The sequence below is a fragment of the Carassius carassius genome, chromosome 22 (assembly GCF_963082965.1).
Source record: "Carassius carassius chromosome 22, fCarCar2.1, whole genome shotgun sequence".
Classification (NCBI taxonomy): domain Eukaryota; kingdom Metazoa; phylum Chordata; class Actinopteri; order Cypriniformes; family Cyprinidae; genus Carassius; species Carassius carassius.
Window position 1 is genome coordinate 24,201,071 of NC_081776.1, and position 27,994 is coordinate 24,229,064.

Sequence of the window (27,994 nt, forward strand, 5' to 3'; positions counted from 1 at the left end):
GTGTTAATTACTTACCCTTACGTCGTTCCATACCCCTAAAACCTTTTTCAAAATTTCCTCAAAATTTTAAGATATTTTTGATGCATTCTGACTGCTATTTGACCCTCCTATAGACAGACAGCAAGGGTCCTTACACGATCAACATCCAGTAACGTAGCAACGAAATATGTAAAATAATCTGTGTGACATCAGGGGTTCAACCGTAATGTTACAAAGCAAGAGAATAATTATTGTGAGCAAAAGTTAAAAAGACAGAAAGGGTCGTTACACGATCACCATCTAGAAACATAGCATGGAAATCTGTAAAAATAATCTGTGACATCAGGGGTTCAACTGTAATATTGCAAAGCTACGAGAATACTTTTTGTCTGAATAAAGTCTTTTTTTAAATCTTTTGCGCACAGTAAGTATCCTCTCGCTTAGATTATTTTACAGATTTCCTTGCTATGTTTCTGGACGTTGATTGTGTAAGGACACTTGCTGCACTTGTTGGGAGGGCCAGAGAGCTGTTAGAATTCATCAAAAATATTTTTATTTGTGTTCCGGAGATGAATGAGTTCTTACTGGTTTGTAACAACATGAGGGTAAGTTGTTAATTAATGACAAAATTTTCATTTTTGAGTGAACTATCCCTTTAAAGAATTAAATTTAATCTCTCTCTGTTTAGTCCAGTTCATCAGAAGAAAACAGAACCAGAGCCCAGCTGTGTGTCTGTGAAGAGTGACACGTCTATGGTTTGTCAAAAACAATTCAAGAGTAGTGATACACGACCTGGTCTCAGGTATAACCTTCCTGTAAAAGATATGATTTGAGGATATGATACAGAATATATGAGACATGGGGCTTATTAACTCATGGAATAATGTGGGATTTTTATGTTACAGCAGTGAATTCCTCAAAACCTTTAGATCAAAACTGATGCAGAAGTTTGAGCATCTGTATGAGGAAACAGCGATGCAGGGAAGCTCAACACTACTGAATGAGATCTACACAGAGCTCTACATCACAGAGGGTGAGAGTGGAGAGATCAATAATGAGCATGAGGTGAGACAGATTGAGACACAATCCAGGAGAGCAGCAACAGAGGACAAAGCCATCAAATGCTGTGACATCTTTAGAGCTTTACCTGGACAAGACAAAGTCATCAGAACTGTGCTGACAAAGGGAGTCGCTGGCATTGGGAAAACAGTCTCTGTGCAGAAGTTCATCCTTGACTGGGCTGAAGGAAAAGAGAATCAGGACGTCCAGCTCATATTTCCACTTCCTTTCAGAGAAATCAACTTGATGAAGGACAAAAAATTCAGTCTTTCAGGTCTTCTTAATATTTTTTTCCCCTGAAACAAAAGAAATCGAAATATTTAGAGAAGAATATAAAGTGTTGTTCATCTTTGATGGTCTGGATGAGTGTCGTCTGTCTCTGAACTTTAAGAGTGAAGTGAAACTGTGTAATATATCTGAAACAGCCTCAGTGGACATGCTGTTGATGAACCTCATTGTTGGGAATCTGCTTCCCTCTGCTCTCATCTGGATCACCTCCAGACCAGCAGCAGCTGATCTCGTCCCCTCTGAGTGTGTCCATCGAGTGACAGAGGTACGAGGCTTCAATGAGCCACAGAAGGAGGAATACTTTAGGAAGAAGTCAGTAAAAAGAGACTGGCTAAAAAAATCATAAGACACCTGAAGTCAACAAGGAGCCTCTACATCATGTGCCACATCCCAGTCTTTTGCTGGATCTCAGCCACTGTTCTAGAGAAGATATTGAGTCAAGCAGAGAGTGGAGAGATTCCGAAGACTCTCACTCAAATATACACACACTTCCTGATCCTTCAGACCAACATCAAACATGAAAAGGACTATAAGAAGAAGGTGACAGATAAAGACATGATCCTCAAACTGGGGAAATTGGCTTTTGCTTGTGAAAGGGAACCTGATCTTCTATGATGAAGACCTGAGAGAGTGTGGCATTGATGTGACAGAAGCATCAGTGTACTCAGGATTGTGCACTCAGATCTTCAGAGAGGAGTTGGGCTTGTATCAGGGGAAAGTCTTCTGCTTTGTTCATCTGAGCCTTCAGGAACATCTATCAGCTCTATATGCGCACCTCTCTTTTACAATCAGGGGCAGAAATGTGGTTGACCAACCTAAACAAAGTCTGTTGTCTAAGCTTTTTAACCAGAAGAAATGTAATTCACTATCTGAGCTGCATCAGAGAGCTGTTGATGAAGCTTTACAGAGTAAGAATGGACATCTGGATCTTTTCCTGCGTTTTCTTCTGGGTCTCTCATTAGAGTCCAATCAGACTCTCTTACGGACACTTCTGACACAGACAGGAATCTGCTCCTTCAACAAAGAGGAAACAGTTCAGAACATCAAACAGAAGATCAGGGAGAACTGCTTTCCAGAGAAATCCATCAATCTGTTTCACTGTCTGAATGAACTGGGTGATGATTCACTGATGCAGGAGATCCAAGATTATCTGAAATCTGGAAAAATAAAACAAACCAACCTCTCATCTTCACAGTGGTCAGCTCTGGTTTATGTGTTGCTGACATCAGAGCAGAAGATGGATGTGCTTGATCTAAAACAGTTTATTGGAACACAACACACAGCAGATGAAGTTCTTCAGAATCTGTTACCTGTGGTTAAAGAATCCAGATCAGTTCAGTAAGTAACACTGACAACAGTCACTGCACTTTCAAGACATAATCACACTTATGATTTTAGCATTTTTACCAAAACTACGAAACCAGGAAAATCTGAGAATCAAATTTCTGGCAGTGAGCAGGAGAGGTGTGTGAGACACATACTAAAGCAACAGAGGAGGTTTTTGTGTTTCTATATGAGAGCTGGACGATGTAGAGTTCAATGTGGAAGATGAAGATGATGATTAAGGAATGAATGTGAGCTGGGACAAAACTGATACCAAACAGATTTGGACAGCTTGATCTCTAATGATGTTTAGATAAAGAGTTTGGTTCCAAAACGCAATAAATCCATTTAGATTATCTTTAGTAAAAATTTGTTTTCTTTACCAAGAAAGTAGCTTGATGAAAACCACTATTTTCTGTTTCAAACCTTCACATAGCATTTTTAGGTTATAATAACATCAAATCCAGGTTTTGATTTTTAAAGATTTGTTATACAATTGTATTTTCTTCCCAAAATACAATAAATCCATGATACTTTTTTTTCTCAAAATGCAATAAATCCATGAAGTTATTTTTCATTGTAAGTTGATCCACATATGACAGCATTTGAACTTGGTCAATACTAATTATTTTATATCATAATCAATATTATATACAAGCACTGGACCAAAAATACATTCATCAGCCATCACTTCCTAAATGAATTCACTGGGTCATCTTGTTAATGCTATAAATTAATTACAGCAATAAAATCAAATTTAATCATGAACAAGCACATTAATAATATCACATTAGAACATAGAAATTACAAAGTGACATTTCCCTTACATTCAACTTCCAACAGTGCGTTCATCTTTGCCTGGTTACATTCATTTAGTTGACTATTGCTATGTGCTGTATTAACAGAAACATAAATGGCATTAATAAAAACACTGACAAGCTATGCGATATCACGGACATAATCGAATGTGATTCATCTAATGAACGCAATAAAATGTAGCTTGTCACTGATCTACAGCTCCGTGTAATAAATGTCACTCCATCTAAAAGTGATGAAGATTTAATGGTACTATTAATCACAGAACCGGCTTTACCAATGAGATGTGTATGATCACAAGATCACATGCGATTTATCATGCAGCCCTTGTTTGTTGATCACAAAGTACAAAGTAGAGGAATAAAACTAGGATGTGGAGTGTATTCAAAGCATTTTGTGTAAAATTCAAAATGGACTTTTCAATACCGACCAGAAAAAATACAGATTTTTGTGGAAACTAACTGTAAAAAAATGGCATTTACGTATTTTGGAACCAAACTCTTCATATGTTTGTTCTCTTGTCTGTATGAATGACATTGCATTTAAATATAAATAAATTGTAAACAACATATATTCTGATCAGTACACAGAATTCAGCAGCTCCGCCCACAAGCCCTATGTAGGTGTCACAAGTGAGACTCCCACAGTGCCTCCCGCTCGCCACCAGAGGGAACTCTCCCCTAAGTATTGGACTACAATTCGGACTTAATTTCCCACTCACGTACCTGGCTGTGGTTGCGCTTGCACCTGACTTATTAGTGGAATTTTTATACAGCTCTCAGATTCTCCCTTGTTGCAAAGTCTTGTATTGCCCTGGTGTGCATTTTTGAACGTTTATTTTCGTGTCTTGTCTACCTGTGGATTACCTATGGATTGTTGATTCTCATCTTGATTGCTTGCTGCCTGCCCTGGACTCTTTGATGTTGGGAACTGATTATTGATTTTTTTGCTGCCTGTACTGACCTCATGCCTGTCCTTGGATTCACAGTTATCTTGTCTTTACTTTTGTGTTTGCTGGTGATTGACCATATCTGTTCTACCACGCTTTCAATTAAACTTGTTACAGAAGACTTCGCCAACACATGATCCAGCAGGTCTGGCTCAGTTAGCCAATGCGCTTCGTGAAGGCAGGAAATGAGCCCCGCTGCCTCGCAGGGAACATCCGCGGGCTTGGCTGCTTTGTGAAAGCCGGAAGCGAGTCCCGCCGCCTTGCAAGGAACTTCCTGGGTGGGCAACCCCACCCTGACAGCTGAGCCGCTCAACTGCAGAGCCAGGTCGATGTAATCCTCCAGCCTCTCCTCGGGGTGCCATAATGGCATAAGGGACTTGAAGGGCTCGGCTAGTCCTCCCCAGAAGAAGACCATTAAGCAGGTCTTCTCTATCGCTGAAAACCGAGCCGCCCCCACGAAGTCCCAGACTTTGCTCTCCCTGGTGGACATTGAGGAACCTCCTTGCTGGACCCATATCTGCTGCCTGGATTCTGTCAGGGCGTGGCAGAGATGGCGCCGTGGAAAGAACAGGGTCAGGGTCCAAATGCAGGGAATAAATAACATTTTAATAAACAAAAAAAAGGCCAACAAGGCAAAAACAAAACAGAAATGAATCAAAGGGAAGAGCAGAAGCAGCCGACATGCATAACACAGTTAAACATGCGTAATTACAATTAATCCAGGCAGGCAGAGTGGTGGGCGTGTGGTGTATAAATAGCGAAGGACAATAGGCACCAGGTGTGTGTTTGAGTGGGTGAAACAGGTGTGCGGGGTGAACCAGGTGTGTAGAGTTCAGGTGAATGAATCCGGGAGATGGGGAAGTGGCGCCCTCTGGTGGTGAGAGGGAGGAACACCGGGTCTGGACTCATGACAGTTGTTGACAATATTCAAGCAGACCAATTTGTAACTGACAATTAGCCTGCTGCCTTATAAGGAGAAGCAAAATCTTTGTGAAAGTCAGAAATTTATGATCAGAAAAGCCTGATTCTCCGATCTCCATGTCCATAATGGAAAGACCATGGGAGAATACCAGGTCCAAAATGTGACCATTAATGTGCGTGGGACTTTGCACCCATTGAGAAATAGTAAGAGAATCCATAAGATTACAGAAATCCTTAGAAAGCGGCTTGCTTGGACAACAGATGTGAATATCAAAATCCCCAAACAATAAAATTTTAACAACATTACCAAAGAAACCTGCAAATTCACTCAAAAAGCATTATTACACTCAGGGGGTCAATAAATAACAACACACAGAACTGGATTTGCAAGGTCGATTAAAGACATTTGTGTCACGGCAGGGATCCAATGAGGCACGGAGATAGAACCAATTGCAGGTAAGTCATTTATTAAAGGGTAATCCAAAGGGGTAAACAGTCCAGGCAGGGTCAAAACCAGAATATCAAACATAAACAAGACACGAAGACAAGGCAAAGCAAGGCAAGAAGCGACGGACATGAATAACTATAGGACATTAAACAAGGACTCCGTAACACAGACTCAGACAGACCGGGTATAAATACACAGAAGGATAATGAGGGAACAGGAGACAGGTGGGGAACAATCAATACTAACAAGGAGGAAGGTGACCAAATAAGGGAACAGGAAGTGATAAGGTGACAGACACTGTGAGAAAGGGGGACATCTAGTGGAAACCCAGGGACACAACCCAGACACTGTGACAGTACCCCCCCTCTACGGAGCGGCTCCCAGACGCTCCACGACAGACACAAAACAGAGACCAGGAGGGAGGCGGACAGGTGGAGGCTCAGGGGGAGGGACGGAGGGCCAGAAAAGAAAAACATGGGGAACAGGCACTAGAATGTAAACACAACACAGAAAGACCAGGAGGGAGGAGGACAGGAGGAGGTTCAGGGGGAGGGACGGAGGGCCAGACTAACAGAAAGGAACAGGGACAGACGTTAACAGAAAAACCAAAGGAAAAAAACAACATGAAGCCCCCCAGGGCGGAGCAGAAGACCACCACACCCTTGTGGTCAAGGCCAGAGCCCTCCAGGGCGGAGCGGAAGACCACCACAACCTTGTAGTCAGGGCAAGCGCCCCCCAGGGAGGAGCAGAAGACCACCATGTCCGTGTGGTCAGAGCAGAAGCCCCCCAGGGCGGAGCAGAGGACCACCACGTCCTCGTGGTCGACGCCAGAGTCCCCCAGGGCGGAGCGGAAGACCACCACAACCGTGTAGTCAGGGCAAGCGCCCCCCAGGGCGGAGCAGAAGACCACCACAGCCATGTGGTCAGGACCAGAGCCCCCCAAGGCGGAGCAGACCTCCGTGCGGCTGGATCAATGGGACAACAAAACTCTGGTAATCCCCTGGTGTCCTTACTGGACTCCAGAAGATTGGTGCTGGCCTGACACTGCTCATAAAGATAATTGGTGACTTGCATTTGCTCATGAAGATCAATGGTGACTTGCCTTTGTTCATGAAGATCAGAGGTGACTTGACTCAGTCCTTGAAGACCACCGGTGACTTGACTCAGTCCTTGAAGACCACCGGTGACTTGACTCAGTCCTTGAAGACCACCGGTGACTTGACTCAGTCCTTGAAGATCACCGGTGACTTGACTCAGTCCTTGAAGATCACCGGTGACTTGACTTGACTCTGAAAGGTCAACGGTGACCAGCCTAGTCTCTGGAGGATCCGTGGTGACTAGCCCAGACTCAGGAGGATCAGCGGTGACTAGCCCTGACTCTGGAGGATCAGCGGTGACTAGCCCTGACTCTGGAGGATCAGCGGTGACTAGCCCTGACTCTGGAGAATCAGCGGTGACTAGCCCTGACTCTGGAGGATCAGCGGTGACTAGCCCTGACTCTGGAGGATCAGCGGTGACTAGCCCTGACTCTGGAGGATCAGCGGTGACTAGCCCTGACTCTGGAGGATCAGCGGTGACTAGCTCTGACTCTGGAGGATCAGCGGTGACTAGCCCTGACTCTGGAGGATCAGCGGTGACTAGCCCTGACTCTGGAGGATCCGCGGTGACTAGCCCTGACTCTGGAGGATCCGCGGTGACTAGCCCTGACTCTGGAGGATCAGCGGTGACTAGCCCTGACTCTGGAGGATCAGCGGTGACTAGCCCTGACTCTGGAGGATCAGCGGTGACTAGCCCTGACTCTGGAGGATCAGCGGTGACTAGCCTAGTCTCTGGAGGATCAGCGGTGACTAGCCTAGTCTCTGGAGGATCAGCGGTGACTAGCCCTGACTCTGGAGAGTTCACTGGCACCTGACTCGACTCTGGAGAGTTCACTGGCACCTGACTCGACTCTGGAGAGTTCACTGGCACCTGACTCGATTCCGGAGGGTCAATTGGCACCTGACTCGTCTCCGGAGGGTCAACTGGCACCTGACTCGACTCCGGAGGGTCAACTGGCACCTGACTCGACTCCGGAGGGTCAACTGGCACCTGACTCGACTCCGGAGGGTCAACTGGAACCTGACTCGACTCCGGAGGGTCAACTGGAACCTGACTAGACTCCGGAGGGTCAACTGAGACTCTCATCCTGTGCAACGGCGCTGGGCAAGCAGCCATCTTGGGCCATGACTCTGGACAGGCGGCCCTCTTGTACTGTGGTGCTGGGCTGGCGGCCATCTTGTACTGTGGCGCTGAACCGGTGGCCAATTTGGGCATTGGCGCTGGGCTGGCGGCCATCCTGTACTGTGGCGCTGGACCGGTGGCCAATCTGGGCATTGGCGCTGGGTTAGCGGCCATCTTGTGCTGTGGCGCTTGGCTGACGGTCATCTTGTGCTGTGGCGCTAGGCTGACGGCCATCTGGTGCTGTGGCGGTAGGCTTACGGCCATCTTGGGTTGTGGAGCTGAACCGGTGGCCAATTTGGGCATTGGCGCTGGGCTGGCGGCCATCTTGGGCTGTGGCGCTGGAAAAGTGGCCAATTTGGGCATTGGCGCTGGGTTATCGGCCATCTTATGCTGTGGCGCTTGGCTGTTAGCCATCCTGGGCAGTGGTGCTGGACTGGTGGCCATCTTGGGTTGTGGCGCTTGGCTGGTTGCCATCCTGGGCAGTGGTGCTGGGCTGACGACCACCCCGCCGGAAGAGACCGAAGTGGCTGGGTCATCCCACCGAAGCCGATGCTGCAGGTAGCGCACGAATTCCCAGAATTCCAGTGTCTCTAACTGCGCCATCTCCTCATGAGACACTGGATCATCCAGCCCGCCATTGAAATAGTCCTTGAGGGCCGCATCGTTGTAGCCCATGCCCTCGGCCAGGGACCAGAACACCTGAGCCAGGGCACCCACTTCATTGCCCCCTTGGCGGAGGGCGATCAACCGAAGGTACTTGGTTCGCCGCTCCGCCATCTTGGCTGGGGAACGGAAAAATGACATAGAAAGCGGCTTGCTTGGACAACAGATGTGAATATCAAAATCCCCAAACAATAAAATTTTAACAACATTACCAAAGAAACCTGCAAATTCACTCAAAAAGCATTATTACACTCAGGGGGTCAATAAATAACAACACACAGAACTGGATTTGCAAGGTCGATTAAAGACATTTGTGTCACGGCAGGGATCCAATGAGGCACGGAGATAGAACCAATTGCAGGTAAGTCATTTATTAAAGGGTAATCCAAAGGGGTAAACAGTCCAGGCAGGGTCAAAACCAGAATATCAAACATAAACAAGACACGAAGACAAGGCAAAGCAAGGCAAGAAGCGACGGGCATGAATAACTATAGGACATTAAACAAGGACTCCGTAACACAGACTCAGACAGACCGGGTATAAATACACAGAAGGATAATGAGGGAACAGGAGACAGGTGGGGAACAATCAATACTAACAAGGAGGAAGGTGACCAAATAAGGGAACAGGAAGTGATAAGGTGACAGACACTGTGAGAAAGGGGGACATCTAGTGGAAACCCAGGGACACAACCCAGACACTGTGACAATTTGAGCCTCAAAACTCCTATGAACATCAGACAGAATAATGAGGCTGTGTAAAGAGTTTTTAAAAGCTACGGCCAAACCTCCCCCATGACCAGAGGATCGCGAAGAGTTTAGAAATGGGCAGATTTGAGAAACAAGTTCGGAGAAAGGACGTAAGTCCCCTTCTTTTGTCCATGTTTCGGTCATAAACAGAAAATCCAGGCTCCGCAAATTAAAGAAGTCATGTAAAACGAAAGTCTTATTTATGATCGCATATTGAGCAATGCCATCCAGAGCGGCAATGGATTGTTCTCTGTTGGAGATCCCATGTACATAATATTTCACTAATCCCTTGTAACTCTCATACGGCAGTGGAGGCACTGTGAAGGAAGGGTCATGCACACCACCGTGGACTTGCATTTGGAGACCGGGATCTTTCACAGTGAGAGCATTCATCTCCTCGTCCACATAGCCCTCTAATTCTTAGACTGCCTTGGTTACGCCAACATAATCCACTAATTTCCTTGAAATAGGGTTAAATAATTTGTCAAGCCAATTGTCTGTTGAATGACCCAGCTTTTTCCATTAAGACGAGCCAGTTTTCCCTTCTATACTTCCCTCGGGATACTCCGACCTCGTTGTAAGTCCAGGGCATCGGAACTGCCTCCTCATTATTCTGGCTACTGCGCCATTGATTTATTAATTGTAGTTCAATACTCAGGGGAGAGCTCGCTCTGGTGGCAAGCAGGAGGCACTGTGGGATTCTCGTTTGTGACAGATGTACCTGTCAGAGGGAGGTACATAAATAGAAGTGAAATTTACCAGTCACATCATCAGTCCAGCCTTGAGCATTATTCGCATGGGATTAGTATTACCTAGTGGCCTCCAGTTATTTGTAAGAATTGGGTAGTTTGTCTGTTAAATTAATCACATGCAAAATGGCCAAATATGTCATTTATATAGTAAAAATTGTCCCTGCAAAAGACCTACCATGTTTCGCCGAACACAGAGTTCCAGTGATGATATTAGTAATTGGTATTACTGTGATTTGGCAGGGGTCGTATATCATGTTTTTCCAAGGTTTGTGTTTCTTGTGTGCCTTTTTATCCATTTTTAGTGAAGAATGGAGACTGCGTTGGAGTATTTTGATAGTATTATGGGTGCTGGGTCATATTGCTATACAGGTGCGGTTCTAGGATTTCATCCACAGGAGGGCTGAGCTTTCACTATTCTAGACTGTTTGTGCTGCTCTATAAATAGTCCAATCAGCGTCGAGTCGCATTTTGTGCAGTAACGCCTCTTTGGGTGATTTCTGTTAGACTGAGAATCCCCCCCGATTGGTCTCATTGACTTCCATTCAAGGATATTTTTCATCATGCATAACCTTAACTTGTGCAAGGATTGGTGGGAACAGTTGCATCCAATAATATTTAAAAACTATTTTAATGTCAAGAGATCCACCCCACCCATGCTATCTTTTTAGAGTTGAATGATGTTTGTTTGGTCATGTCACAGTAATGACCTCCTTCTTCTTCTTGTCCCTACGCTTCACAGTTGCGCTCCCTGCTTTCTCAGGCTGCACCCAAAGATCAACACTACAAAACCAGTTGTCATAAAACATTTTGTGGGATATATACATCGGCATCAGCCAACTTCATAACAATATTTCTGTTGGCTTCCAGGTCTGGAAAGCTGTAGCGATTGGACCAGTGTAGAAATAAAAATTGTAGGCTATGAGACACAGCTTGAAGATCTTGTAGCCCCAGCGCTTAGGCTTCATTGAAATGTACTGCTTCAGCTGGCTTTTACCTTTGAATTCTCATCAACACAGGTTCTTATCCATTGGGATGTGATTAAAACTCTCCTGTAAAGCTGTTAGGAGTTGCCTCACTTTGAACAACTTGTCATAACTTTGTTCATCGTTTTTGGCAAAGTGCGGAAAGTGTTTGATAGCCTCCCATCTTTTCATTTACATTGTGTCAGCCACACAATCCACTCTTGTCTTTGTGCTCCAAAACATTTGGGTGTGTGGCAGGCCATGTAAAGATATGTGAAAGCATATGCCCAGGAAATGCTCCATCTCTTCAAATTTGACATTTAAGGTTGGGTAATACTGGATGGCGTAGAGATTGCTCTGGGATACCATTTTTTCAATGATGTTTCTGCTCAGAAGAAACCTGAAGTATTCAATGGGCTCCTTTACATGGTCAGCTTGTGGGAGTCTGCCCTTCCATTCTGGAACAGAAGCAGTGCTCCTCTTTTTTCTCCATTTCAGGTTCTTCGTCTTTTGGAAGGGTGGGCACAGGGCAGCTTTAAATTCTTGATCTAATAAAGCATAATCAAACAAACATGAATGTATAATGTATGAAGTTATGGAAGATTCGTTGAATGATTTGATTTCTAGACCCCCTTTTACCTAACTAATGTCTATTTTAACCCACCACTATGTACTTTTTTACCACTCAAGTACACAACACTCACTCACTAACACACACACAATATTCTCTATAACAATAGACAGTCTTTCTGTACTTCTCTCTTCTGCTGCTGACACGATTCCCTCTTCAGCCTCAAACTGCTGCTGTTCATCTGCTGAAAGGATTTATAAAATATTAAAAACAATACAGTGTTTGTGTTAACAGACAAAATATGAAAGTGAAAGTGATGTGACATTCAGCCAAGTATGGTGACCCATACTCAGAATTTGTGCTCTGCATTTTACCCATACAAAGTGTACACACACAGCAGTAAACACTCAACCGGAGCAGTGGCAGCCATTTATGCTGCGCGCCCGGGAGCAGTTGGGGGTTCGGTGCCTTGCTCAAGGGCACTGTAGTATGTTTGTGGGTGGAAAGGAAGAGGGCAAGGGGTTGGCTGGACTGCTGACGACTTTATTACCAAAATAATAATTGTTTAAACACCAACGGTGACTTTTATACTGACATCAATCCCATTTCTCCTGGCGTTATATACTCTCTCCATGCCAATTACTGATACAAGAGACAGGTGTTGATCATTTCCGTCCAAACCACTCATTCACCGTTCATCTCCTTATTCTCTCTCCTGCTGCAGACTTCGCTAAACCACGCTACCCCTGCCACATACCCCCACCGACCGACTCAGGCCAGGGAGCCATCTGGCCTGCAGCCCCCCCCCCCATTTCTGGAGAGGAAGTCGGCCACAGCCATCTGAACACCCGACCTGTGGATCACCTTGAACTTCAAAGGCTGTAGAGCCAGATATCAACGAGTGATCTGCGTGTTGGTATCCTTCATGCGGTGGAGCCACTGCAGCGGAGTGTGGTCCGAACGGAGGGTGAATTCCAGTCCCAGGAGATAATAGCGGAGGGTCAGGACGGCCCATCTGATAGCAAGACACCCTTTCTCGACCGTTCCTCCCCCTCCCCCTCTATCTCCTGCGACAGGACTGCCCCCAGCCCCCTGTCCGACACGTCTGTCTGCAACAGAAAAGGGAGAGAAAAATCAGGAGAGTGTAATAACGGCCCGCCACACAGAGCAGCCTTTACCTGACATGGTTCCGTCCACTAGACCGTATCTGGCGCCTCCTTTTTAAGCAAGGTCAGTCAAGGGGCTGGTGAGGTCCGAATAATTAGGAACAAACAAGCATGGGGCCGCAGAATCTTATCCGTGAGCCACTGAAAGGTAGCTGGTGCCCCGAACAACCCAAACGGAAGGGTAACGAATTGGTGTAATCCATACGGCGTTGTGAAAGCTGTTTTTTCTTTGGATAATGGAGACAAGGGGATCTGCCAATATCCCTTTGTTAAGTCCAATGTCTAATAAAAATGAGCCGTGCTGAGCCAATCAAGCAACTCTTGTCGAATTTTGACACAGCATTCACCTTGCGTTAATCCACACAGAACCGGACTGAGCCGTCCGTTTTCTGAACTAAAACTATCGGGCTCGCCCAGTTACTATTGGATTCTTCTATGACTCCCATTTCAAGCATTGCGTCTAATTCAGCCTGAACCAACTTTTTTCTTGTGCTCCGGCAAGCTATTTTGCCGGCTGCGAACTACCACGCCCGGCTCCGTCTCAATATGGTGCTGAATCAGGTTCGTACGGCCCGGTAGGGGCTAAAACACACAAATTCTGGCAAATTCTGCCTGTAATTTCGTTAGATCATTGAGGTGGGATGGCGAGAGGTGATCTCCCCCTGGGGCCAGGGCGTGGGATTGTGGTTTGACATTCGCCTCTGGTCCAAGATCATCCTCTCCACTAATCACCGTTGCCAACATCATTGATTCCACCTCATTCCACTTTTTTAGGAGGTTGAGGTGATAGATCTGACATGCCCCGTTCCTATCGGATCGTATTACCTCATAATCGAGCTCTCCGACTTGTCGTGCGACCTCAAACGGTCCCTGCCACTTAGCCATTAACTTAGAGCTGGACGTTGGGAGTAATACATGCACTTTCTCTCCCAGTGCAAATTTGAGTAATCTAGTTCCCTTGTTATACAGCTGGCTCTGGCAGTCCTGGGCTTGTATCAAATTCTCCATTGATAGCCGCCCCAAAGTGTGGATTTTTGTTCTCAAGTCCAGCACATACTTAATTTTGTTTTTTTTTATGAGATGGCCCCTCCTCCCAAGTTACTCTAAGGACACCCAGCACCCCTCGGTGCTGAAGTCTGTAGAGAAGCTCAAAGGGGTAAAACCCCATTGCAGCATGTGGGACCTCTAGCACAGCGAATAACAAGGGCTCTAACCACTTATCCCAATTCTTGGCGTCTTCTTGGACGAACTTACGGATCATTGATTTTAAGTGTGCGATTAAATCGTTCGACCAGGCCATCTGTCTGTGGGTGATAGATGCTAGTTCGAATGGATTTAACCCTCTTGGCGCCACAGTCGAGTTTACTCAACAAGATGCGGCACTGAATAAAATGGCCGATTTTGTCAAATAGGGTGTCAAATTTCATGCGACCTCCCCTGCACCAGATAGGAGACATGTAATACTTCATCTCTAACTCCAAAAAATGTCATGCTTCTATACAAAATCGTTGAGCTAGAGCGCATTGAATCAGTGCGAACAATAGCAGCGCTAGTGTGAGAGTGAGCCATTTTATCAGAGCAATATTGTCAACGTCAGCGAGTAATGGCATTAGATTATTATTATTATTATTATTATTATTATTATTATCTAATGGCATCAATAATGCTTCAGTAAACCCGCAATGAAATGTTGGGACTTCTATTCGCGAACCCTGATTCTGAAGGGGAATATCTGCATTCGGAAGATGACGGTGATACTGAAAGTGAAAGTATAGCCCTACACCAAGCACAATTCTTTGCCCAATGTAGATGGTCCTTTGCCCAATGTCAGTAGTGTGAAAAATGTTTGCCGGGGTCGGAGTGTTCATCGCAAAATTAGTAGGTGTGTTATTGTTGCGGGGAACGAGGCGGGGGATTTTTACCGCGCTAGACGTGTAGCTTTGTCTTCTGACCGTGTACCTCGCCGCAATCGCGGTGACAGTATTGTGGTGGAGACTTTGTCTAATGCCACTGGGTATGTTAGACGAGGTCGAAGTATTCATAGGACAGTTAGGGGGCAACGTGGAGGCAGGGTGGGGAGTCGCAATGACAATGACAGTAGTCCGAGCTGTGCACACTCGGTGCGTGCAAGGCAGATCTGGCCGCGCTGCTCGTAGCAGGAGCAGAGGCGATGTGACACGGGGCATAGCTTTTGAACTAAACAGGTCTTGTCTACTTGTGTTTGTGTGTCATATGAATAATATATATGTGTCCCATACATGGAATCAGAGTGCCTGCTGTATGTAGTAAATTGAAAATCTCTACAGCAAAAGGCCGACCACTACATGCATTCGGTTTGTTTCTACCATTTATTATTAATGATTTACACAGTTTATTTACTACTTACTATTTACCTGAGCATTCAGAATTGTGCAATATAGCATACAGAAGGTGAGGGACATTTTGGTGGGAAAAAAGTGCTGCATTTTATAATTTAAACGTGACTTTTCAAGAAAATTCTATAATCCCAGATGGCCGCCAACATATGATGTCATAATATGCAAATTAGATGGGAAAATGTAATACCTACATAGACTTTGGGTCATCCTTAATATTTCTATAATTTACAGAAAATCTCTATCTTTTATCACTTTTAATATATAGCCTTTTGAAATTATGTCAAAAACGAACATTTTAGGAAAAAAACCCTGGCGCCTAAAGGGCGTATAAAGTATTACTAAGACTACTTAGCGTATTCACTGAAACAAGTGATAGAAAAAGCCTTTGCAACAACTATTTTCTTAATACCCTGTTCAGAGGGGAGAGAACACCATCCTCCTTCAACACTGCTGAGCAGCATTTAGGCAGATTCTGGTTGGCTGAACGTCTGATGCATATGGAATACAAAACTTCAGGGGTTTCAAAGTTGTTGGATTGGTTGAATTATACAGGATTTCCGGGAGACCTGCGTGTTGTGTTCTTTAACGTTACACCTGGAAACAAAGATGCTGTGATACCAAACCCATATTGTGTATTGTGTTTACAACTTTTATTGTGGTGACCTTTCCATGCCCTGAAACATGACGCTGAACAAAACAAACTGTGATTGGTTGTTTGACATGTTGGTCGAACTGCCTCATTGGCGGGCCTTGGTGTTACGATCAGAACCCAGGGAAACACGGGAGACGAGAGATCCAAACGCAGTGTGGTATTTATTGGGTAATCCAAATCAGAATCCAACAAGCAGGGGTCAAAACCATAAATCCATCCAACTGTAAACAAACAGGGAAGGAACAGGACTGGGAACAGGAAACTCGGAAGGCGAGGAAACTGGGTGACGAAATGAAAGGACTCCATGACGACAAACAGAAAAAGACCGGTTAATATAGGCAGGGTAATGACTATCAAGTGAAGACACCTGAGTGCAATTAACAGGAGTGCAATTACTGTGATGAAGGGACAAGGCTTTGTGGGAATTGTAGTGCCTACGGTGAGGTGCCTATGGTGAAGTGAGACCACTAGTGGAGACTCAGGGAAACAGAGACCAGACAGCGTGACACTTGGCCAATGAAAGCTGAGAAACGCGTTACTGTAATTAAGTTACTTTTCCACTGAAAAAGTTACAGTTACTTATAAAGTACTTATTAGATAAGGTAAATAATTTCTACAGTTCTAAAATCAATGTAATGTAGCTTGTTTAACCCTCTGCGCACCAGCAAGTTCACTTTCAAATTTTCCTGATTCACTGAGAAACCTTACATAAGACCAAGAAAAAAAATCAATCAAATCTAAAAAGGACTACTTTTATTTGTGTACACTGACAATAACGACAAAATATTATGCTTTTACAAAATAAACAAATCAAACGGGGTGAACTTTTTTTGCCATCTAGGTCTCCGTGAGCAACTTTCTACACATCACAAACTCAGAGAATATTTGACATAGAGACATGAAAAATATGTGTATAGAAAGCTTGTGTCTACTTTTAAATGAACAAATTCGAATTGAAAACAAATATTTTCTGATTATGTAATCCTTATGAAACAAAAGCAAGGCACAGTCTTTCCCATATTTGAAAGCTTGAAGTGTCTACTTTTAAATGAACAAATTCAAATCAAAAACTAATATTCTCTGATTCTGTAATCCATATGAGCTAAAGATAGGTACAGTCTTTCCTGTATCTAAGTTTTAGGTGTCTAATTTTAAATGAAAAAAATTCTAATTGAAAACAAATATTCTCTGATTATGTAATCCATATGAAACTAAAGCGAGGTACAGTCTTTCCCATATTTGAAAGTTTTAATTGTCTACTTTTAAATTGAATGAATTCACATTGAAAACAAATATTCTCTGATTATGTAATCTCACTATATGCAGTCACCTGCACGCAAACACCCTTGTCTAGATACAAAAAAGGATTAAAAAATAAATAAATCAAGACTCATCTAATTTTCATAGTTTTGTTCAAAAGTCCTGCTATGAGGAATTTACTTCAGAGGAACAACGCAATCTGACATTTTTATTCATCAGAGAAGATAATTTATGCAATTTATTCTTACCTACATTAGTTAATGTGTTATTTTCACATAAACCAGTACAGACTTGACTAGTTGTACTTTTCCTGAACATCTTGCCAAACTGAAATTTATTGTTTAACTTTTCTTATGCTTTTTTATTCAGATGTTTTAATTCAGAGTATTTCTATTTGCTAACCAAAGCAGGTTACATTCTTTATAAAAAATGTTTAATTATTACAGTTGTGTTAAAGCTAAAAGGCTAAACTATTCTATGTTTGACTCAAACTGAAAGAAAAAAAGTTTAATTTCTATTCACTTTTATAGGGATTTTTAGGATGTAGCCTAATTAGCGATTTGAATAATTAAGTTACTAAGTTACTTTTCAGACAGAGTAATTAGTAAAGTGATTTAAACACAACATTGGTGATGTAATTAGTAATAGTAACTATTTACTTTTTGAAATTAACTTACCCAACACTGCTAGGGACTCCCAGGCCTGTCCTGCTTTGCAAATGTCTTGCCAAAAGTGTTCAGTAGAGGAAGCAACCTTAATGTATAGTATCTACCTCATTTCTGCCCACCTAGAAGCATAGGACAGAAGATGAAATTTGTTATTTCAGCAGTAATCATTATTATGTAAGGAAATATTAGCTAATTTATTTAGAAGAATCAAAATAAAGATTCAAATTGCTTTAATTGAACTGATCCAAATTTAATTAGTTTATACTTCATCAACGGTTCATCCAGTAAACGTTAAAATCTGTATAACTTTACAATTCTGTTTATATTACTTCATGGATAATTCGAATACAAACAAAATTATAATTTATAAATTACGAGCTAGGTAGCTCAGGATCTGGGTAAAATTTAACCTTAAAATACACCACACAAGACAATACTTTATAAATGAAACAAGAATTTATTGAGCTACTTTATTACATGGATCTAAAACCTAATGATCACACATATACATACACACACACACACACACACACACAAACACAGATTTGCATGAAGTCCCAGGAGTAAGTTATTTGTTAGATCACACCAAGAAAATCACAAAAACAGAAATGTGTCTTATCTTTACTGCTTAAGATCAATTTGCACTTAGTTCAGCAAGAGGGGAGGATTGTTTGTTTTACTTGCATTTGTGGTGAACAAAAGAGTTGGAGATTCACTTGTTGCCTCGTCTCAGGGAATGCAGAAGCTGTCATTTAGATGACGTCTTTTGGGAAAAACCTCCTGGTGATTGGTTGGTTGCCTGGTAACGTAGAACTTTGGAGAGTTTCGGATGGTTTCGCTGTTTGCAAGACTTCTTGGCAGTCACGAAGTTTCAACAGAGTGGTTTTGAGTTCTGGATGGCAAGAACGCTAGTAGCGTTGTTGGAGTAGGTAGTTCAAGCCATGGTGAAGAAGGAAGCATGCACTCACGCACTTACACACATGACACAATACCCGACATGACAAATTATTTCAAGCACTGGGATTTTATCCAAGCATATTTGGTCCATCTCACGATATGATCTTCCAATGGTATGTTGTTGGAAAGCTTAGATATGCCCTGCACTGTTTCTCTTTGTATACTTATTAAACATCATGTGACATCATCATGTGAGATGAACTCCATTGTGGAACTTTGGTTAATACCACATAAAATGTCATAATATGCACACCATACAGAATCTGGACATTTCATTTGCTCCAAGTGTAAGCAAATAACGTGAGCTTTCGTTCAATACTAAACTTTCCATATCTTACACACATTTAATAGCACTAAATGCTAAAAGGTGTTATAAAGCATTAGTTTAAGTTGCACAGTTTACCTTTTAGCATATCAAACATATATAAAACATAAAACATTATTTGTGAATATAGTTAAACCTTCAGATTTCTAAATGGTGGTCATTTGAGATTGTTGAAAAGTTCAGTTCGTAGAAAAAGTCACAAGCAAGCAGGAAGCAGAGTCATGAGATATTGTATGGATTCTTTGTGTTGAGGTCTATTAATTATTAATAATTTCTCTGGCGTTTCCATATATTGTGATCATGAGATGCTTCTCGATATACAGGGTCCTTGTATCTTGTGAAAAGAGTTAATGTCGTCAACTCTTTTAATTGGAAAACAACACAGCTCACACTGTCATAATATGACATAAATATTTTTAACAATGATGCAAGACATAGAAACTCACAGTATAGTATGCACCGGAACAAAATAAATAGTTCAACAATCGTTACTTTCGTCTCGACAGAAACTCCTGACATTTAAACCTGATTTACTTTTATACTGAAAAACTCTGTAAATTCAATATTTAGGATGTGTTAAAGCACTATATAACCTGACAAAATCACGTGATATTTCTCAGTTCCATCAAGGATTGCGTGTTGAATATGCTGTCATAGCTTGAGTGCTGTCAAGAGACTGATAAAATCGCTTTGTTACTCTCGTCCCATGTTACTTTCAACCTCACTCTACCCTACTGTACATGTACTCAATACTTGGTAGGGGGTCCTTTTGCTTTAATTAATTCCTCAATTCAGCGTGGCATGGAGGTGATCAGTTTTTGGCACTGCTGAGGTGGTATTGAAGCCCAGGTTTCTTTGATAGTGGCCTTCAGCGCTCATCTGCATTTTTTGGTCTCTTGTTTCTCATTTTCCTCTTGACAATACCCCTATGGGGTTTAGGTCTGGCACCATGGTCATTTAACCAACTTTTGGTGCTTTTGGCAGTGTGGGCAGGTGCCAAATCCATGCTGGAAAATTAAATCAGCATCTTCAAAAAGCTGGCCAGCAGAAGGAAGCATGAAGTGCTCCAAGATTTCTTGGTAAACGGGTGCAGTGACTTTGGTTTTCAAAAAACACAAATGGACCAACACCGGCAGATGAAATTGCACCCCAAATCATCACAGACTGTGGAAACTTAACACTGGACTTCAAGCAACTTGGGTTATGAGATTCTTCACCCTTCCTCCAGACTCTAGGACCTTGGTTTCCAAATGAAATACAAAACTTGCTATCACCTGAAAAAAGGACTTTGGACCAATGGCAACAGTCCAGTTCTTCTCCTTAGCCCAGGTTAGATGCCTCTGTCATTGTCTGTGGTACAGTAGTGGCTTAACAAGAGGAATACGACAACTGTAGCCAAATTCCTTGACACTTCTGTGTCTGGTTCTTGATGCCTTGACTCCAGCCTCAGTGCAATCCTTGTGAAGTTCTCTAAAAAATTTTGAATCCAGTTTGCTTGACAATCCTCAGAAGGCTGCAGTTTTCTCGTTGGTTGTGCATCTTTTTCTTCCACACATTTTCGTTCCACTCAACTTTCTGTTAACATGCTTGGATACAGCTTATTGGCAATTCATTTTTGTGACTTACACTCCTTGTGAAGGGTGTCAGTGATTGTCTTCTGAAAAACTGTCAGATCACCAGTCTTCCCCAAAATTGTGGAGCCTAGTGAACCAAACTGAGAGACCATTTTGAAGGCTCAGGAAACCTTTGCAGGTGTTTTGAATTGATTAGCTGATTGGCATGTCATCATATTCTTATTTGAATATGAAAAAATACACTTTTATTTTCAGTGATATTTACAACTTACTTGACACATTTAAACCTCAGATGATCGCAAACACCAATGACAGAGTATAACACGTTCAAAATATTTACACCAGAGCAGATCTCAATAAACAGAAGTTTAGTTACATTCATAAACACAAGCAGGCTTTGTATGTAGGCCTATACAAAAAATATAGTTTTAAACATATAAACATATATGGCTATATTCGTGAGAGAATAGCCTATCTTTGTAAAGTTTTGTCTAATAATTCTTACTGACATTAGACTAGTAACATTGTAACTCATATTACTTTTATATTGTATTGCTGTCTATGTTAAAGAACATAAAAAACCTGTCATCTTGAAACATTTATATGCTGTGAATGAACCTTCATAATGTTTTACTTGATTATACATTTAGTCAGGAATTATAGTTTGGAAAAAATCTAACTAGTAAAATGTGTACAAGTTATGTGAAAACTAATACAAGTAGATTAATAAAAAAAAAAAAAGACTAAACTCATGTTTATGATCTTCGCTTGATCAGACCACTTCATTTTTCTGAGGTGATCCAAACCTTCCTGAGGTGAATTCTGTCATATTTTTCACAGAGAGTCTTTTGTGAGGTGAATTCTGACTTATTCCTCTCAGCACAAATCGAACAGTAAAAAAAATTAAATAAAAAAAAATAATAATTTTGAGGTACAGTCTCGCTGCTTTGTTTGCTGAGTGGGTGTTTACATGCTGCGTACTTAACAGGGACCATTATAATATCTATAGTGCGCTCAGCGTGTGGGCATGGTTGCATTAGATATAATGTGAAGGGAGATGGGAGATGTGAAAGACTGGACACTGCGTTGTTTTCATATGGATTATTTTATCACAGCAAGGATCTCGTTTGTGCACTTCAGCTCCACTTTCAACACCATCATCCCGGACACCCTTCAGAACTCACACAGCCTCTATACCCACCTCCATCTTTCAGTGGATCACCAGCTTCCTGACAGATAGGCAGTAGCTAGTTAGAAGCTGGGAAAAATCACATCCAACACTCGCACCATCAGCACTGGAGCTCCTCAAGGCTGCGTTCTCTCCCCACTGTTATTATTCCTGACTGCACCTCTAAAGACCCCTGAAGTTTGTAGACAACACCACAATCATCGGCCTCATCCAGGATGGCAACGAGTCTCCTTACAGACATCATCTGGCTGTCTGGTGAAGTCACAACAGACTGGAGCTGAACTCGCTCAAAACTGTGGAGATGATCATGGACTTCAGGAGAAACCCCTCTGCTCTCCCCCCACTCACCATCATGAACACTACTGTGACTGCAATGGAGTCATTCAGGTTCCTGGTATTGATGGGAAGTTCGATTCTTTTCCGTGAACCGGATCTTTCGGACGGTTCGATTCAATGAACCGGTTGAAAAAAACGGTTCAGCGGTTCTTTTACGCTCAACGTAATGACGTCATTGGCGATGACGCAATGGCGTCACATCTATCAAGTATATATATATATATATATATATATATATATATATATATATATATATATATATAAGCCAGTAATCATAACTTTAGTCAGTTAAAAACCTCATAATCATGAAAAGTTTACATTTGAGTTTTGCAACAACGCACCCAAATACAGTAACAGTAACAGCAATGCATACAAGGATTTAAGTCTTGAAGATATAAAGTAAATAAATTAGGTGTCATCAGCGGAGAAACCATGACCCACTTACTATACATAATCCATTGCGATGTATTTTTTATTAAATGAATTTACGTTTCGCCAGATTGCCCTTCATCCAAGCCCTCGGTTTACCCGCGCTCATAACATTAGCACAGAATCAGTTCAGAATCAATCATCAAAAGAATCAGTTCTGTTCAGACGCTCTGTGTATCAGTCTGCTTCACGCTGAATCACACATGCGCAGTATCATCAGCTCCTCGGCTCTCGAATCGGACGCGTCCGAAATAAACGGTTTTCGGTTCAATGTACTGATGATCTGAAAACCGATGCAACCGGTTCTTGACTCGAGAACGAGAATCACTCTAACCGGCACGTGCTGCAGTTCAGTTTCATCAGCTGCTCTACTCGTGTTCATGTTCTGTTTACTACAAACTCAATTTGTGCATGTGTCATCATTAACTACATATACAGTACAGATATTTCATAAATCATCCCTTATTCCTATTAAACATAGTCTTAATTATTGTCCAACTTCCCTGAAAACCCCTTTGGCCTATACATTATCTACAATATACAGATAAGAAACATTCATCTAAAAAAAAAAATAGCAAAATAAAATATAGTTATTTTATCACACTTTCCGATGTTTAATAAAATACTTAAAAAATTACACGCATGCGCAGTATCATCAGTTCATCAGTTCTCAAATCGGATGCGTCCGAAAGAAACGGTTTTCAGCTCAGTGTACTGGTGATCCGAAAACCGATGCAACCGGTTCTTGACTCGAGAACGGGTTTCAGTTCATCGGTTCTCAAATCTGATGCGTCCGACAGAAACGATTCTCGGTTTAGTGTACTGGTGATCCGAAAACCGATGCAACCGATTCTTGACTCGAGAACGAGAACTGCTCCAGCAGTGGGCGTTTTCTTTCGTCATCTGGCTCGGCTCGGTGTTCATCTTCAGTTCTCTCTTCACAGCAGTTCAGTCAGTGTACTGTTTGAGTACATGAATTACTCCGGGATATTGGTTTATTCTGACTCAGAGGGAGTGTCAGTCACGTTAAAAAAGTTAACAGCTTAAGTAATTTGTGAATTAATGCTTATTGGAGACGTGAACCGTTTCAAACAATTCAGTTCGATTTGGTGAACTGGTTCAAGCAGTTCACTAAGAAGAACCGGTTAAATTGAATGATTCGTTCACGAATTGGACATCACTAGTTCCTGGGCCCAGCCATCTCTCAGGACCTACTTCCCATTCGGACGGCACTAGTTTTCTAAACTACGTTTGAGTTTCGATTCTTACCACCTGACATCTGAGATTTTCATGTACCAATTCGGACGGGACTAACATCTCCTTGTTTATTACAGAGGTGGGAGGGCCTTATTTGTGCATCTGGGCGTCACAGAGATCACGAGCTCTGTATGCGTCCATTGCATATAGTCATTCGGATTGATTACCATTAGTATTATTACAGAATAAATACTAAATGGCTAGTAAAGCAAAACCATGTTAATGTGTTTATTTAGTTTAACTTGTTTTCCTTTTTTTGTAGTAGGCTAAACCCATGTTTAATTTTCATAAAGGTACATCTGTAATTTAAACATTATGTAACTGAGTGCATAAATTAACGTGAGTAATCTTACCTGATGCTGATATTACAATAGCCAGTATTAACAGTTTATGTGATCTGGCTCTTGATTTTATTCTTTTTATTTTTTTGTTATTATTATTATTTCTTTGCCAGGAAGCAAATATATCAAACATGCGTGCGGTAAGAACATCTATGGTAATTCGCGTTGGCCAAAACACACGAGGAAACGCATTGTGAAATAAAATTTCACCGGCAATCACAGACATTTGCATTCGGACGGGATTAGTTTTCTCAGAGGACCACCGAGTTTGCTGAAAAACAGTAGGTAATTTGCTCTGGAATTATCACAGAGGTTGTGTGAGAAAAACACAGACGTGGCAGATTCAGATGGGATTAAAATCACCAAGTATGTCTGTGAAACACAGATTTCTCTAATGACCCCCTGTAAAACTAGTCTCGTCTGAATAGGGCTATGGTTTAAAAGTAGACATGTCATATAGACATGTCATATAGAGTAGTATGCTGAGTTACTGTTAATTTTAATGACGCATTTCTAAATGAAGACCACACAGACCAAGGCAGCAGAAAGCACACCCTATAGGTTTTCTTTATTTAGAAAATTTGTTGTTATTAATAAAAGTATACCCTTAACAGATTTGATTGATGTATTGCCCTTATCTGAATGATCAAAACTGAAAGTGTCATTTAAGTTCTTTTTGGTGTCACAAAATCACCCACATTTGTCAACCCAGGAGGGTTTAAGCAACCTCCTAAGGCAGTGGTTCTCAGCCCGTGGCCGGCAGGCAGTATGCGGCCCGTCACAAATTCTAATGCAGCCTACCATGCTGACCCTGAACACAATAAAAAAATTATAACTTTCAGTTTTACAATTCATTTTAGTTTTTACATTAATTTAAAAAATGTACTGAAGAAATATAATCTATAGCCTTATGTTTTTTTGTAAGATTATTTTGTTTTTCATATATTATTTTCAGACATAAGCATACCTACTCACATTACGTTCTGCATTTAACAAACACATGGAAGCACGCAGAATTCAGTTCAAATAGTCATCAACAGTCATTAGTTTGGTAAAATTGAGCATCAGAATGGACAAATTTGATTTTAAGGGAGAAAAAGAAATATGGAAAATGCCAGCAAATTAAAATAAACAAACAAGAATAGTCGCAGTATCAGTAGCGAAGGAGAGTGCTGGATTTTCGGTTTGCCCTGCAACTGACTTGAAGAAGTTCAGGTAATACTACACAGTAATCATCCTTAATTGAAGAAATGTGGCAAAACATCTCTGGAGAGAACCTCATATTATTAAATTCGAAAGTGCTTTCCATATTAGGATCAACATAAGGGTACATTTGTGAACGCACATTTTCTGCAAGTCATGCTCCAGTGCGCGTCTTACAGACTGCATCATACATTCGCAACTTCATTGTGCTGTTACTCCTTTCGAGCTGAATTTCACAAAATTGGTCAGCTTCCAACAGCATCAGGTGTTTTATTTATGGGGAGTAGAATTATTTATTTATTTGATACAATGAATGTAATTGATTAGATATCATAATATTTAGGCTATAATATTATGAATAAGGTTGGTTTATATTGGTGATGTAATATGTAAATGATATGCGTGGGGCCGGCGAGACTTGCACTTGGACCATTGTGCGGCCCGGTAGAACAAAAGGTTGAGAACTACTGTCCTAAGGTATAGGTCGGGGGAACACACCTAGAAAAGGTTTACCTCTGGTTAAGATATACCTTTAGAGTCTTTGTAGGGTGCTAAGAGACAACGTTATCGGGAAACGAACCCCAGGTGTTGTCGGATTGATGTTCTGTTTCTGTTGTGCGACTCTTATTTTGATGTTCTTTTCATCCTGTTATATTTTGTTTCAAGTTTCCAGTGTTAATTACTTTGTCCTTTGTTTCTTTGGTTACTGTGTATTAGTGATCACGGTTATATCTGCGAGCACTCTGGATGATCTGTGGGTTGGGTAATAAAAAAATACATTCTTATTAATTGTGGGTGGGTCACAGGTGGATGAGAAAATTTATTAATTATGCAAATATTAACTACATTTTCTAAAATATGAACGTGTTTTAAATGGATTTTATTTCCATCAGGCAAACAAGACAAATTTAATCTGTGTGTGTGTTTGTGTTCGCCTGTTCAGAAAGCTGCAGTGACAGAAACAAAAAAAGTAAAGCCTGCATTTATGCTATTAAGAAACTGTAGACTCATTTGGCCAAAGAAGAACTTTTTTGATCAGAATATTATTTAATTTTTACCATTAACCCCACGTTTCTGATGAGGTTTTTATCCTCCATGCAGTGCCAGCTAACACCAGGAATGCAACAACTGGATTTCGACATTTGCCTGGCTGTTCGATGTTGTTTATCTTGATTTATGTGTTTCGCTTGATTTTTTGGGAGTTCTGTCATGTGTTATTTGGTTATGTTTTGTCTGGTTGAATTGTATATTGTTGTGTTTATTACTAGCCTACAAAGTTAATACACTTAAAAGTCAAATTTTGAACAACAAGGATAAAAGCTGTAGCTTTTATTTGTAGCTGTTTTTAAGTTGCTTAAAATGCATTCTCAATTATCAAATTATGTGCGGCTTAGATGTGGAATTCATCAAAAATAAACTAGGGGCCCATATTTAGCAAAGCAGAGCAGAGAGCCGCTTCTGGGATGCTTTGGAAATGTGCGGCTGCTATAAACATAAGCATTGACTAGAGTGCCTCTATCAGCTCCCATGGCTGTGTAAAGAGCTCTACAGATGTGTGCAGTGATGCACAGGTCAGCTTTAATGTCACTGAATCTGCTGTTAACATGAACCATCCATTCATCACACAAAACTGTAGTAATTAGAATAATTATAATGTGACGATCAAGTTTGGGTTGGAGCGGATATCAAAATTAGAGAAAAATATAGGTGTTTATGGGTGGCGGGTGGATAATTTATTTTATGCAGTAGATCCTGGTGACATTTGAGTTGATCTGCCCATCCCTACAAATAATTGTTTCCATAGTTACTGATTAGTCTGTTACCTGTATCTAGTTTGGTTCTTATTTAATATGTGCATTTATACATACATAACCATCAGATGTATTTGCGTAAACTTAATTTATTTCATTATGTTTACTTCAATTGCATCACAAAGTCAAAGGTTTCTGAAAGTCATATATGCTCCAGATTATAAAACCTACCAGATAAATAAATAAATTAAGTAAACACATTATGTTACTGTTTATTTTGTTCTTTACACAGGCTATGTGGATGTAATCTCACTCCTCACTCCTGTGAAAGTTTGTCTTCAGCTGTACAGTCCTCAAAGTCCATCCTGAGAGAGCTGAACCTGAGTAACAATGACCTGAAAGATTCTGGAGTGAATTTTCTTTCTAATGGACTGAAGAGTACAAACTGTGAGCTGGAGATACTGAGGTAAATGGTTTTCAAATAAATTAATAAAATATTTAGTGTGTTTGTCAATTTGTAAAGCTTGCAATGTATCTGTATATATTAGTGTTTGTTTTGTTCTTTACACAGGTTATGTGGATGTTATATCACTGCTCAGTCTTGTGGAAGTTTGTCTTCAGCTCTACAATCATCAAACTCTGTCCTGAGAGAGCTGGACCTGAGTAACAATGACCTGAAAGATTCCGGAGTGAAGTTTCTTTCTGATGGACTAAAGAGTCCAAACTGTCAGCTGGAGATTCTAAGGTAAATGGTTTTCAATCACATAAATTAACAAAATATTTTGTGTTTATCAAACTGGAAAGCTTC

General features: G+C 41.5%; 2 pseudogenes; both read left to right on the forward strand.

Annotated features, from left to right (window-relative positions):
- LOC132099126 (NACHT, LRR and PYD domains-containing protein 3-like) overlaps positions 1 to 27,994 on the forward strand; it is a 476,979-nt pseudogene that overhangs the window by 435,896 nt on the left and 13,089 nt on the right.
- LOC132099129 (protein NLRC3-like) lies at positions 918 to 27,935 on the forward strand (annotated as a pseudogene).